General features: G+C 32.2%; 1 protein-coding gene across 5 annotated transcripts in view; it reads right to left on the bottom strand.

Annotated features, from left to right (window-relative positions):
* LOC140439400 (uncharacterized) overlaps nt 1–16192 on the bottom strand; it is a 743908-nt gene that overhangs the window by 159798 nt on the left and 567918 nt on the right. The gene's annotated exons all lie outside the window — the stretch shown is intronic.

Below are 16192 nucleotides of genomic sequence, written 5' to 3' on the forward strand. Positions count from 1 at the left end.
TATATATAATACTTTCAGGAAATTGTTCTCGGAGTATTAATTACTCGGGTGGAGAGAAAACGATTGAACTTTGTTGATGTATTATTAAAGAGGCGGCTGAGGGTAGCCGGTATTTGTTATTATCGGAAATCTTTTAATTTGTTTTTATAAATAGTTTGAAGATTTATACAAAAAAATTCTACAGCTATTTTTAAAACTTGATTTTAGTATAATAAAGTATGCCATTAACACTAAAAATTTAAATTTAAAATTATTGTTGAATTTTCTGGATTATCAGTTTTCTTAGAGATTATTAAATTTAATTTGGATATTATTTAATGATTCAGTAGCAGTGATTTGGGAACTAAGCGGTAGTTTAAATGACATATTTAATGCAAATAATAATATATTTTGTATAGTGTAGAAAGATAACGTCTTCTAAAAGTACTGGAGAGTATCAACAAATGCCTTTATGGTCTTGATATCAATGAAGGGAAACCCCCAATCTGCACCTTTACGCGGTAGAAGACGGGCAACACTTAAGTAGATAGCTTAGGTGGCTGACGCATATGGGGACCGAGTGTTTGCGGGTATAAGCATTCAACGTAATTCTTAGGAATGACGCAAGGGCACCCTCTAGTCCTGGGGAGGAGGAATTTGTCGCCAGAAGGCGGATGAACTACATCCCGTCGTCAACGGTATAGGATGAAAAAGGCAAGTGGGAAACCATCGCATTAAATTCCCAAGATAGTTAATATGGCAAGTCAAAATCAAAACATGGCCCCTAGTTCCCGGCAGGCGTTCAATCGTCAAGGGGAGCTAAGAATCCCAGGAAGGAAACTTAAAATTTATTGGTATATAACATAGAATGTTAAAACTTTATATAGAGCAGGCAAACTTGCAAATGCTGAAAACGAGATGAGACGAATGAAGTGGGACATACTTGGTATGTGCGAGGTGAGATGGAAAGGAGAAGAATATGTGGATACAGTAAATGGCAACTATTTCTATTACGCAGGCAAAGATCATGATGCCCAATCAGGTTTAGGAGTGTTGGTAACAGCATTCATGAAACAACACACGAAAAGTTTTCCACCAGTCAGCGACAAATTAATAATTATCAAATTAAATGGACAACCATTCGACATCAACATAATACAAATATACGCACCGATAGCAAGCCGCCCAGACGAAGATCTTGAGATATTAAAAAGATCAAAAAACACATAAAATCAGACGACATCAACACATTTATAGGAGATTGGAATGCCAAAGTAGGAGCAGACGAAGTCGAATCGATCATCGGCCCATATGGCTTAGGAATTAGGAACGAACGAGGTACACGCTTTGTTGAATTTTACCAAGAGAACAACCTGGTGGTTTTTAACACATGGTTTAAATTATCTTAATGACGTCTATATACGTGAAGGTCTCCTCAAGATTGTGAAAGAAATATTGTAAGGAACCAAATCGACTACATTACAATTAACAAAAGGTTCCGTAATGGTATTCTAAATGTAAAAACAAACCCAAGCTGTTACATAAATTCAGACCACAATCCTGTAGTCGTAACTATCCGATTAAAACTTAAAAGAATAGACAAGGCTAAACCCAGATGGAGAATAGCATAGACTTGTGCTGACCAAGGACAGCAACAGAAGTATGAAGACATGGTAGACACGCAGTTAGAGTCTAAGACAATAGCTCCCACTAAAAAGGAGACAATAAAAAAACCATTGAAGACATGTGGAGGAAAATGAAAAATACTGTCTTGGAGGCAGCAGACCAAAGTATACAGAAAGAAAACCGTAAACATAGAAAACCATGGATGACAAACGAAATATTACAAATTATGGAGACAAGACGGATGGTAAAAAACAAAAACCAAAAAGATACAAAGAACTCAACAGGGAAATTGAGAAAAAAATAAATGTAGCTAAGGAAGAGCGGATAAAAGAAAAATGTAAAGAAGTAGAAGATTTGCAAATTAAGCATAAAGATAGGGAACTACACAAAAGGATTAAAGAAGTAGCTGGAATATGGAAAACTTAAACACTTATCGATTGTAAAGACAAGAAAAACCAAATGGAATTAGACCCTGAAAAACAGAAAGAAATATGAGAGTAATATCTTGAAGATTTGTTTGGTGATCAGAGAACAGAAGAGCACCCAAAAATAGATACAGATGAAAAATTAAACATTCTTATCGAAGAAGTTTTGCAGGCAATAAAAGATGCAATGATTCATGCCGCTAAGATTTTTATTCGAATAATTTATAACCGAATTCACAATAAGTGTGAAAAATACCTGAGTCGTTCTCAATATGGTTTTAGAAAGGGTACAGGCACACGAGAAACAATTATGGGATTGACACTGATAGCAGAAAGGTATTTTGAGGTTCAAAAAGGGCTGTATGTGTGCTTTGTTGATTATAGAAAGGCCTTCGACCGCATCAAACACGGAAAATTGATTGAGGTGCTAAAAGAAGTAGGGTTGGACGGACACGACAAAGCTATCATAAGTAATACATACTGGAACCACACAGGATGCGTTTGAACAGAGAACTTAAACACCAAGTACATCAACATAGAACGAGGAGTGCGTCAAGGGTGCATTTTATCCACCCTAATATTTAATGTATATGCCGAACATATAATTAGAGCTTCTCTTGAAGATCGCCCTGAAGGTGCCAGTGCCAATCGAATCATCATTAACAATATAAGATATGCCGATGACACCGTAGTGTTAGCAGAAACAGAAGGCCAATTAAAAATATTAATGAACATATTATCAAAAAAAAGTCACAGGCTGGGCTTGGACATTAACTTTTTCAACACCAAAATTCTGGTATTCCACAAAAACCCACATAAACAAGTTACACCTAACATACAAATAAATGGTATTACCCTTCAGAGTTCACAAAGCATCATATACCTGGGCAGAGAACTAAATAGTCAACTAGACCACTCAAAACAAATTAGAAGACGCATTGAAATAGCCAGATCTGGTTTCATGAATATGCGTAAAATGCACCGTAACTCCAAGCTATCAGTCTTAATAAGATTAAGAACACTAAAGTATTATGTGTGGTCTCTATTACTATATACTATATAGTATATATATATATATATATACTATATATACTATATATACTATATATACTATATATACTATATATACTATATATACTATATATACTATATATACTATATATACTATATATACTATATATACTATATATACTATATATATACTATATATACTATATATACTATATATACTATATATACTATATATACTATATATACTATATATACTATATATACTATATATACTATATATACTATAGGACACATAATGCGCCACAGAGAATTTGAGCAGCTCCAGGTAATATTAGAAGGCAAGATTGAAGGTAAAAGGTGTACATGCCCATTGCCCAATGAATACATTATTCACGATCTTCAAATAAAGACTATCAAAAAAATAAATTGCTAATTACTCCCAAAAATACGACAGACGACTGCAAAATTACCTCAACAGGCTATATTTATAGACTTAAGTTCAGGAGGTCCATAATCTCTTGCGTTATTTATTTTTGTTTTTTGTTGTTTTTTTGTGAACCCGATGTCTTCTTCTTGTATTTTTAATATTTTCGCTTTTAAAGCAGTCCATGTTAGTTTAACGTCTGTCTGAACCAAGTTCTCTAGCGATTCTATTTCTTTCTCGACCTTAATACTTATTTCATTTTTCTTTTCAGGGTTCTACAGTTGTGTTTACCTTTTAACTTAACGAAACCTGTTTAGTCTAAAATCCATTATAATTGGATTGTGATCGCTATGAATGTCAGCTCCAGGGTATGTTTAGGTACTTTTTATGTACTTCTTAGTTATTATCTATGATACGTATATGTATAGCTTTCTAGAATGTTGTTTAAAGAAGGTGTTGGCTACTAACAGGTTATTCTGTATGCAGAATTGTATTAGTCTATCTCTTCTATTGTTTATGGTACGGAGACCGTATGCACATACGTTGTATTCTTCAGCACAATGGCCAATTTTGGCGTTAAAGTTACACATAATCATCGTTATCTCGTTTGTTTTTGTCAGTCGCATTATTTCTTCTATGTTTTTATAAAAAGTTTCGATTTATTGCTCTAACTTCTCTCTTGGAGCCTAGACCTGAATAGTATTCAGATTTTTATTCATTATTCATAAAAATTTTATTAACATATACCAACTAACCAAATAAACGAACGTTTAATAATTCTTTGAGTAGATCGCAGCACGTACATCAAATTATAATATTTTAATTTTCCCGAAATTTAATTCTCTGAACAGCGACATTGTTGCCGGTTATGCCAAGTACTGGAAATTAAGATATGTACAACAGTTTGCTCTTAATCGGTAATCTTCTTTAATTTAAGTTGATATTATTAGTTATTATGGTTTATTATTTTACCAGGAGGAGTAAACTAAAAAGAGAGATTCACACCCAAGAAAGTTACTGGAAAAGTCACCAAATACATCTTCTTTTTTGGTTTATTTTCTCGGCCTTGAGGTAATCCAGTAATCAGTATCGGACAACCTCATACGTCGGTTTTAACCTAACTTTGTTCTTCTTCTTCTTATTCGTTTTTTGGGCTATGTCTTAGACAATTTACCTAGTTTACTTTGAGGGTAGATACTTTTTGTCTTGCTTCAGCAATCAGTGTTTACCTACACTTATATTCTTCCTTTGTTTGTTTTAGGTTATTCTACATGTATACTTGTAACTCGATTATACTTGTGCTGGTTTTTTTTTTTTCGCAGGCTAAAATATTAGTAAGACAACCCAACAAAGGTATAAACTTTTCTCGCTCGGAGGTAGCCTCCAAGCTTTGCACACACCAGAAATGCTACCGACGGATAAAATAGAAGTACCCAGGACTGAAAGAAGAAAGATCATAGTATATAATTTAATATTGAAGGTAAAAATAAAGTTGCATAAGGTGTTTATTGTATTTTCATTAATATTTGTGCGGATTGTACAAATATTTATGGGAGTGGGACGATTAGGTTTAGCTAATTTGGCATACAAGTCGAAGTGTGGGTTTTGATTTAAGCGACGTTCTAATAAAATATGGTTTAAGCCTCCCACTTGGCCACATTCGCAATAAGGATCATCTTTGACTCCAATTCTAAATAGATGAAGAGGGGATGAGCAATGACCCGTTCTCATACAAATGATTGTAGTTAAATGTCTCCTACTAATATATGCGAATATATTAACCATGATAGTGTGTGGATTCGTTTATTAATTTTGGCATATAATGAATTACTTGTGCCATATCCTTCGTACCATTCAGCTGCCAAGTTAGACCAAATCTCTTTTAAGTAGGGTGTAAAATTTGAAAACTGTAGATTGATATTCATGGGAATATTCAGGGAACGATCTGTTTATGTTTGAATATTATGCTTCAAGAATCTATATAATAATGAACGACACATATTTGGAAGATCTGGGCGGTTGTTAATTTCACTTAAAATTTTATTTAAAGTTGGCATTTTATTCTTGAAAAAGAAGCTGTGTACTATCTGTCGTACAGATGTTTTAACTCTTTCGTCGTATGTTGCAAGGATAGAAGGACGACCGCCAATATTTTTAGGAAATCTTACTGTTCCAGTGTGCTTATATTTCTTTATTGTTCTGTAAATAGATGAATTCGCAATACCTAAAATTACCACATTACTTTAGTAAGTCTTGATTTTAACAATAACTAATCTGCTAAACTAACCTGTTGCTTGTTTTATTTTTGCTATTGTGGCTGTTATTGTCATTGCAGGATTATCAATTTTTATTTGTTTTTACATGTTTATGCATTGTTTTTCATTTGTATTTGTTAATAAATGCCCCAAATCTATTCTTCGGCGTTTTTTAGTATATCTACTAGTACTTGGCATTAAATCCATATTGTTTTCTTAATAACACTAATATATCGCTAAAGTTTCTGAAAAGAACTGTTTTTATATAAGTTCAAACGAAAAATCTAAAAATTAAAGGAATAACGCAGAAAATACAAAACATCGTCGATATAAATTTTGAATTTTAAAATTTCATAAATGTCATTGGTGTCAAAATGTCATAATTTAGCGGAGTAAACTTGCCTGCGCTTGAACCAACTAGAAACAAGCATTACGGCGCGGTAAATTTGAATTACTCCTCCTGGTTAAAAAACAAACGAAGGGTGGTTGAAGCTTTTGGTGAAGTTTCACAAATTCTAATTTTTGGATTGGATCATTCGATATAATTTTTGTACCCTGTTATTATTTATGTATCTTTTAGGTTAAGTTGCTGTTTTGACTTTGAGTGTTAACACTTTTAAAAAGTGTATAATCTTGTTTCCTAATATTAATTGTCTAAATATTTTTTAAAAATTCTAAGTATTGAAAATAGATGTAAACACTAAAAAGTGTATTTATACTATTATACATATTTTTGATTAATTTCAAACGTTTACTGTTTTTTTTTAAATAAAATTTAATAAACATAATCATATTTTAAAGTAAATAAGAATCAAAACAGGGATTATGCTAATTTTTAAGAGAATCAAGATTGAGTTACTATTTATTTATAAGAACAGTATTTCCAAGAAATCTAAAATATCTAACTCAGTTAAAAAACAGCGTCACTACAATAATAATTTAGATAAAACAAACTAGTGACAATTTAGACAGTAAAACGATTAAAGTCGTTCGGATATTCAGGCGGTCGAAGCGCACTCACTTCACTGTGAGTGGTTTCATAGAATGATGGTTCAAACCTCAGTCAGGAATCAAAAAGTTTAACATGATAGTATAAAATCCAGGTGGATCTGCTACTTGATGAAAAATACGGTATTGCGGCTCAGTGTTATCATTACATTAATCCCTACCTGAACAGTAAGAGGTAAAAAAGGAACTTAGCAAATAGAGAGAAAAAAGAATACAATTTCTCATCTTTAATTTTATGCCTGCAGTACTTTATAGTGTTTAATTTACAATTTTTTAAAAGACGGAATGCTTATCAAGTATCCATTTATTAGTATCCATTTATTTATTTTGTTTATTTTAGATAATACCTAAAACAAAAAATTTAAGAATGGTATGAGAAACTTCGTTAGATAAACAGTTTTACAAAACTCATACAGCTTTTGTCAACTTATTATATAATACACTATTTGCGCATTAACCTACAAAACGGAAAATGGCCTCCCATTTCATCTGTTACATAACACCAACAATCTCATTCACTTAGCAGCTGATCCCAACTAATCACCGAACAACTCTACGCACTATTCCCGTTTCCCCCATCCGAGAATATAGCCGTGGCATCCTATCCTGATTACCCTCACACAATCCATTACTGATGGAGGAATTAGGTGGATGAAACGCAATATTTATACCTAAATTGGAAATGATATCTTATTAGTACAATGCCTGTATTTTGATGGTGGTGGAGGAGCAGGGCAGGTGTTGGATAAATATGGGAGATTATGACAAGAATGTAATCAATTAACATAACTTATTATTAAGTCATATATTTATGACGAAAAGATGATAAGTTATATATATATAGTTATATAGAATATATCTGTGACTATTATTATTCTACTTTCTATATGGCAATGCAGGTCGAAATTTTAAAGTACATTTCACCATCTGCAATAGAACTACCCTAGTGACCAAATTACAAAAAAAAGGAGATTTAGGGAAAAGGAAACATTTTATGGGGCAAAATTAAAAATAATAAATTTTCATTTATCCAGTCAATGTGAAATAAGAGTGAGTTCTAAGTGAAGTGAAAATGTTTCCAACAGGGAATGACCAGGATCAAGTGATTTTTAGTACTCTACATTGCAGTTTCCAACTGTAATGTAGAACGAGCCTACAAACCTAATAGATCCGTATTACCAAGTAAGTCAAATAAATACTCAAGATCCACCATTGTGCTCAAATCAACCAAATGATATCTTTTAATAACTATTAAAAACAATATCAGGTACAGCCAATAGTTGCCCAGTAAACAAACTTTTATTATTCTACATCAAACTCTCAAGCTAACTTAAACTTAAAAAACAATAAAAAAAACACAGAATGTATGTGATTCGATGTCAGATGATGAAGAACATGAGGACTCTCAAAATAATAAACACCCATGGCAAACAATAAGATCAAAAGGAAAAAGGCATAAACGTCAAGATTAGAAAGAAGAAGAAGCTCCAATTACAAACTCAAATAGGTTTCAGCCACTTCCACCGAAAAACTTCGTAAATGATACGAATAAAAATTCACCAATCTCTAAACCCCCTCCAATTTTTATATATGGCGTGAATGACTATAGTAAAATGATAGATAATTTAGCTCAAGCAGTTGAAGTAGAAACTTACTTTACTGAAGCCTTAGCAAACAACACAATAACAATTTTACCAAAGACACCTGAATTCTACAGAAAACTAATACATCACGTACGAGAGGAAAAAATTATCCACCATACATACCAACCTAAGGATGCTGCCATTGGAAACATAAATGCAGGTAACAAAAATAACAACAATGAATTAGCAGATAAACTATCAAATTTCCTAAACGAATTTAAAAATATGTGCTTCCAACTCTTAAACCAAAATAGCGTGATTTTAACCATGTTAACTACAGTCATTAACAAAATAGCAAAATAGCTTTTAAGTCACTACGAAATGCGTCGTGGAATGCTAATGACATTTCAAACCATATACTAGAGATATTACTTTTTTTAAAATGTATAATATAGACATTCTATTAATATCTTAAAGCTACGCCAAACAAAGTACGGTTATTAAGATACCTTACTATACTGTGTATTATGCAGGTTCTGCCGTTATTATTAAATCAAAAATTAAACACTATGCAGTCCTATTATCCTTAATTATCTATAGTTATCCTATAATCCTTATATTACGGAAAAAATTAAAGCAGCAATCATTAAAATCAAAACAAACACCTCCCTCAGTGTTTCATCAGTCTTCAGCCCACCTAGACATCCAATTTCTAGCGGAAAGTATCATGATTTGGATACAAATTTATAGTAGCAGGAGACTGAAATGAGACTGGAATGCCAAACACACCACATGGGGTTCCAGATTAATCACGCTTAAACGTCGAGCAGTAATAAATATCATCCAACAAAATAACTAAAGATACTTATGTACTGGAGAACCCACAAACTGGCCTACGGATGCCAACAAAATTCCAGATTTGGTAGATTTTGCTGTAACAAAATGATCTGGCATCCATAGTGCAATATAGTCCAGTTTATATTTAACATCAGATCACAATACAATAATAATAACTTTAAGTACACACATAATATGGAGGATATCACCATCCAAACTTACAACTAAAGAAACAAACTGGGATGTTTTTCAAAATTCTGTAAATATAAAGATTATACTAGATATGAGAATAAAAGAAAGCCAAGATGCAGAGAAAGCAGTAGACTATTTAACAACAGTTTTACAAACAACAGAATGGGAAGCAACACCACAACGCTAAAGAAATAAGCGTTGCAAGAAAACTATAATATCACCCTCCATATAAGAGAAGTTGTAGCAGAAAAAAGAAGAGCTCGACGCGTATGGCAACAAACGAGAAATCCACTAAATAAAACGTACCTTAACATAATAAGTCATAGACTAAAGAGAGCATTGCATGAAAATAATAACGACTTTTTAGAGTTTTATGTTTCAAATCTCTCACGTGAAGACCACTTTATAATATGGAAAGCTACAAAAAATATTAAACTACCGACAATAACAAATTCACTTTTAAGAAAAACAGATATGACCTGGGACTAGACAAACGCAGAAAAAACAACAGTATTTGCAAAGCGTCTTGCAAATGTATTCGCAGCACCAGATACTAATAACGATGAAGATGATGATATAAGAATGTACCTCAAAACTCTGTGTCAACTGTCTCTTCCTCTGACAACATTTACTCCGACGGAGGTTCGACAACAAATAAAAATGCTAAATCCTAAGAAAGCTCCTGGCTATGGTTTAATAACAGAAGAATTACTTCAGAAGCTACCAAGAAAAGCAGTGGTGTTATTAACAATAATATACAACAGCATACTACGTCTTCGATACTTCCCAATACAATGGAAATTTGCTTAAGTTACTATGATTCCGAAATCTGGTAAGCCTGCAAGGCAAGCAAATTCATATCGCCCTATAAGCCTACTCCCAATAATGTCGAAAGTATTAGAAAGGCTACTATTACATAAAATCAAGCAAGTTGTTCCCATAAACAAAATTATACAACACCAATTCGGATTTAGACGTGAACACTTAACCATCCAACAATGCCACAGAATAGTAAATATAATTAAAACAACTCTCTAAGAGAAAAAGTTTTGCGCTGAAGTGTTTCTAGATATACAACAGGTATTTGATAGAGTATGGCATAAAAGTCTCCTCTATAAACTGAAATTACACCTAACAGATCAACTATACTTTATACTAAAATCATATCTTACTGACCGTTACTTCCAAGTCAAAGTTGAAGACAGCTACTCAAATTACCACATCATACAATCTGGCGTACCTCAGGGTAGCGTTTTGGGCCCATTATGTATCTGATATTTACCGCAGACATTCCAACCAGCAATGATACCTTCTTATTTACATTTGCCGATGACACGGGAATCTTGGCAATGGATTTTCGACCCTAATGTAGCATCACATAAAGTACAAAATCATTTCGATCAATTACAAAACTGGTTAAAGCAATGGAAGATCAGTGTTAATGCTAGCAAATCAGTACAAATAACTTTAACAACAAGAAAATCTACATGTCCACAAGTTTATATTAATAATACTCCCATTCCCATAAAACCAGTTGTCAAATGCTTGACTGCACCTGGATGAGAAGCTTACATGGACAACGCACATTAAAACTAAACGGAAACAACTAGATCTTAAAATAAAAAATATGAACTGGCTATTTAACAAAAGGTCTCAGTTTTCTCTTGAAAATAAACTGCTTTTGTACAAAGCTATAATTATACCAGTTAAGGAATATGGAATAGAACTATGGGGCTGTAGTAAACCTTCAAATACGAAGATACTTCAAACATTCCAATCCAAAATACTCCGTATGATAAGTAAAGCTTCATGGTATGTATCTAACCAAATAATTCACAATGATCTGGACATCCCATTACTTAAGGACATAATAAAGAATCACTCAATAAAATATAAAAATCGCACCATTGATCACAACACCGAACTGATAAATAACTTATTCACCCAACCACTTGCCCAAAGAAGATTGAACAGGGTATGGCCAGAAGACCTACCGCAATAATTCTTAGAGAACCCGTCACTGGACGGTACCTAACTCACGTTAATTTACTTACAGACGATTTACTTATTACTCTGTGTATAGAGTAGATTATAAACATGCAACGTATAAAAAAAAATTGTTTTTCTTTAAATGTTCAATATCATATAATGTAGTTTAAAAGTACACAGCTAAAAATAAGCTCAACTGCGTGTTTAGCTTGAGTAAGTCATAGGCAACACTTGAGTGTAAGTCAAAATAGGTAAAACCTTTTGATTTACACTTAAGTATAGCTGTAGGTTTTTCTCTTCTCCCCCATGTCGATGCTTGACTTATTTAACATCTATTACAGTGTGCAGTGGTAATTATTACCATACATATTTTGTCACTTAATTATAAATATCTTATTTTTTTATTCGACACAAATCTTTTTTTTTTAACATTTACTCACAACCGTAACTACTGTCTTACGTCCACTGTCAAGGAGATTCTGCATAACTGAAAGTGAGTTATAATTATTAGGACAAATACTAAGAGAAGATTTATTTGGATCTAAATATGATACTGATCATATCAGAATTAGCCGACGTTAGCTATTATCATTGCGAATACTTCTCGATCTTCTGCCACATAGAATAATTGTCCTGATTTGATATCTGAGTTTATTCATGAATGTTTATTAACCAAGAAACCTGGTTTTTTCCTACACCTCTACGGCGTTCTATTTTGTCTTTAAGGATAATTTGTAATATTCAATATCGATTTCCTGTGACTATATCTTTTTTTTTTCTTTGCTGTCTAAGATATCTTCAGTGCCCGTCTATAAATCCACAGTTTTAATGTTTTAATTCTGTTAATACTTGATACTATTAGTGTTCACAATTCTGCTCTATACAAAAGTATAGACCAAATATAGCACTTTTCAATTTTTGTCTTAGTTATAAACAGAGATGATTATTATAAAGAAATGTCTTTATTTTCATTAAACTAATTTTTGGTCATTGTTTTACTTTTATATCTGGATCTAGTTGGTTTGTTATGACATGACAGTTCTCAAAAATCTTATTTTGTAAACTTTTTCAACTTGAACTCCATTTAATTAAAGATTTGCATCTCGGTGTGTGTTACGACTGATGACTAAAAAGTTGGTTATGTTTGAGGTTATTTTAATGCCCATTTCCTCTCCTACTTCGTGAATAAGTAGTTCTCCGTTGATTTTTACTCCATATGACTGTCTTCCAAGTGCCTTTTCAAATAACCGGTCCCACTAAACATTAAACAATGTTGGGGACAAAATGCAACCAGAAGTCTGACTTCTCGTTATATGGAGATTTCGTCGGTGTATTACGATAGTAGGTTTATTCCAGTATACATTTTTAATGAGACGAATACCTTTGTCATCTATTCCCATATTTTTTAGCATCTGCATTAATTTAACGTAGCTATCAAAACGGGCAATAGAATATGCAGTTCATTTAAGACGACAAAGTAACTACTATAGGGCTGCTCCACATCCCCCCCCTGTTCAAAATATTCCTGGAAAAAACCCTGAAACTATGGAAAAGAAAGTGCGAAGGAATGGGTATACAAGTAAGAAACGAATATCTATATACGCTAAGTTTTGCCGACGACCAAATAGTGATCGCACAAGACAAGGATGACCTCAGTTTTATGACGAGAAAACTGGAGCAGGAATATACAAAGAATGGGATGGAAATAAACCTAAAAAAAACTGAATACCTAACAACGGAGAATACAGAAATAAAACAGCTGGAAATAGACGAAGGTAAACAAATCAAAGAAACAGACAAGTATAAGTATTTAGGTTTTATAATATCAAACAGAGGAACAACGGAGGAAGATATAAAACATATACTAGGACAAACAAGAGACTGCATACGAAAATTGTACCCGGTACTATGGGATAAGAACATCAGCATGAAAACAAAGAAAAAAATATATAATACCATGACAAGAAGTAACCTCACTTATGGGTGTAAAAATTGGACCTTAAATAAGAAAACCAAAATCAAAATAAGAGCAACAGAGATGGAATTCCTAAGGAGAAGCTGCAGAGTAACAAGAAGAGATAGAATAAATAACATGGAGATTAAGAGGAGAATGGGAATGAACTCCGACATAATAGTCTACATCGAACAGAAGAGGTTAAGCTGGTACGGACATGTCAGAAGAGCAGACCAAAATCGGTGGATAAATAGAATAACAGAGTGGAGCCCGATAGGAAGAAGAAAGAGAGGCAGACCCCGAAGATCTTTCAGAGATGAAGTGGACGAAGCAATGAGTAGAAGAAACCTACAGGAAGGGAACTGGCTAAACAGGAAAAATTGGAGAAAACGGTTGAGTGAAGGAATACAGTGAAAACTGTGGAAATCCTTGCATATATATATATATATATATATATATATATATATATATATATATATATATATATATATATATATATATATATATATTAATTTTACATGCTATGCTGTTTTTATCGAATGCCTTTTCGAAATCTACGATACATGCAAATATACCTTTTCTTTGATGACGGCATTTCTGTAATAGGATATTTAGCTTAAAAAGTGCCTTTCTAGTTCTCATAGCATTTCTTAAACCAAATTGGGTATCTCCGAAATCTTCTTGGAATTTGCGTCCAATTCTTTTGTAAGGTATTTTTAGGAAAATCTTAAGAGTGTGACTCATTATGCTGATTAATCGATATTCTGAGTATTTTTTAGCATTGTGTTTTTTAGGTATTGTGACAGTTGATTAAAGTTGATTTATTTAATTTTTTGTTAATAATTTACTTTATTTTCCATTAAACTTCAATTTCAACTTAAGACTGGAAATATTATCTTATTTGGGATTTTATATTAATTTGCCTGCAGAAGGCACCACGTTGAGAATTTCTAATGATGAAATTAAGTTGAAATTAATAAAATTATTTAGTGGTTTTGGTTAGAAAAAATTTAAGTAATCATTATTTTTACGTAACATTAGTACTAATATGTATCGAAACATAACAACGCTATTCGCACGAAGGAGAAGAGGAAGTCACAATTTGTTTATAAACGAAGAAATATGGGATATAATTTGTGTATACGCACAAAAACATTTTAGCAATTGCCAGATGAATCCAATATAGGGATTGCTATATACAGCCACTCAAATCACAAAACCTTTGCAAATTTGTTTTATGGTTTAAGTGAAACCTGACAATTTTGCACTAAAAGTCGAACGAAAACAATGGTCAAAGGAACCAAATTATATCTAATCAAAAATATAAACTTTTAATTTAGGTTCGCAGAAAGTTAGTTTAAATCATCTATCAGCAGCAGAAGGGTGAGCCGATCCAGAACATGTTTTAAATGAACATAATTCTGATAGATAGTATATTGATAATTTTATATTTAACCAAAAAGCAACTTTTACCAAACGAGAAAGTTTTGGTTGGCGAAACACCCATTACTAGGAAGAAAAGTTTAATCTGAATATTGGATGTGGCATTATAGATAATCAACTCCTATGGCCATAAGTTGTTTCTTCAAGTTTAAATGAAGATGAACATTTTTTTTTGTAAAATACGCTTAGTGATATTTTGTACGAACTGTAATTAAGTATTTAAAGAGAAAGTAAAAACAAAATGCTAAGAAAAAAAAGAAAGCCTTTTTACATTAAAGAACAAAACAAACAGGCAAACAACCACTATAAACGAATCAGAAATGAAACGAATACTTTAGTTAGAAAAATAAAAAGGAAACACTGGTAGAGCTTCTTAAAACAGATAAAACACGACTTGTACGGAACACAAAAAAATATGGTGAATGATCAGAGGACAAAGAAATGAACGAACTAATAAAAACGAAACATATTCAGAAGAAAACATGGACAGGCTACTTTCGGTCCCTATTTGCTTAAGGTGACCATAATAAAGCACCGACACCAAAGGTGACGACAAACGAGCAAATAAATATTGAGTAGGAACAGGTAAAGGAAGCATTAAGGAAATTAATAAGTGAAAAATCAACAGGATAAGACAGAATATTGAATGAACTCCAAAAATAAGTAGGACCAGATCGGACCAAACAACTATTAAAACTAATCCAAAAAATAATAGAACAAATAAAAACAATTATTACTTTTGGTTAGCTATAGAAGATGGAGGACTATATTGGATGCGGTGAAGACTTACACCAGTTGTAAAGCCACTAAAGAAGAAGAGGTTGGACTAAAAATAGTTGTATGCTTTCTTATTTTAAATGGGATGTTGGAATTCTATGCGTAATTTTGGAGTAATATTATAATTAAATATTTTTACTATTTATGATTTTTATTTATTTTTGATTTTTCGATTAATTTGCAATTTGTCTATACATCGATATTTAATCAAGGATGCACTGATACGCCAATGAATGTTTGACAGCAAATGTCCAATCGCCAATTAAAATTATTGAAATAAACAAATATCACCTTTATTAAAACTTTATTCAGACCGTTTATCATAATCTTTTTTCTTTAATGTATGTACAAACTGCAGTTCCTATGGATGATATAAACCGTAGTTTTACTTCAAAAGCACATTTTCTTAATAGCAATTGTTTATATTCTTAAAAATAAAGGTACCTACTTTACTCTTTATAAAATTCATATTTTTTGACAAACTGCGTATACAACTAAAAAATTAATATCTGATGATTTTATTTCAGGTTTTTGAACATGCTGAACTTTATAAAGAATAAGCTTTTTCATAAAACTAAGAATATAAAAAGTTTCATCTTGTGTCCACTTAATTAGGCAGATACACTGTATATATAATAAAGTCACGAGCTACTTGAACAAAAGAGTACCTACTTATTTAAATATCCATT

The sequence above is a fragment of the Diabrotica undecimpunctata genome, chromosome 1 (assembly GCF_040954645.1).
Source record: "Diabrotica undecimpunctata isolate CICGRU chromosome 1, icDiaUnde3, whole genome shotgun sequence".
Taxonomy (NCBI): domain Eukaryota; kingdom Metazoa; phylum Arthropoda; class Insecta; order Coleoptera; family Chrysomelidae; genus Diabrotica; species Diabrotica undecimpunctata.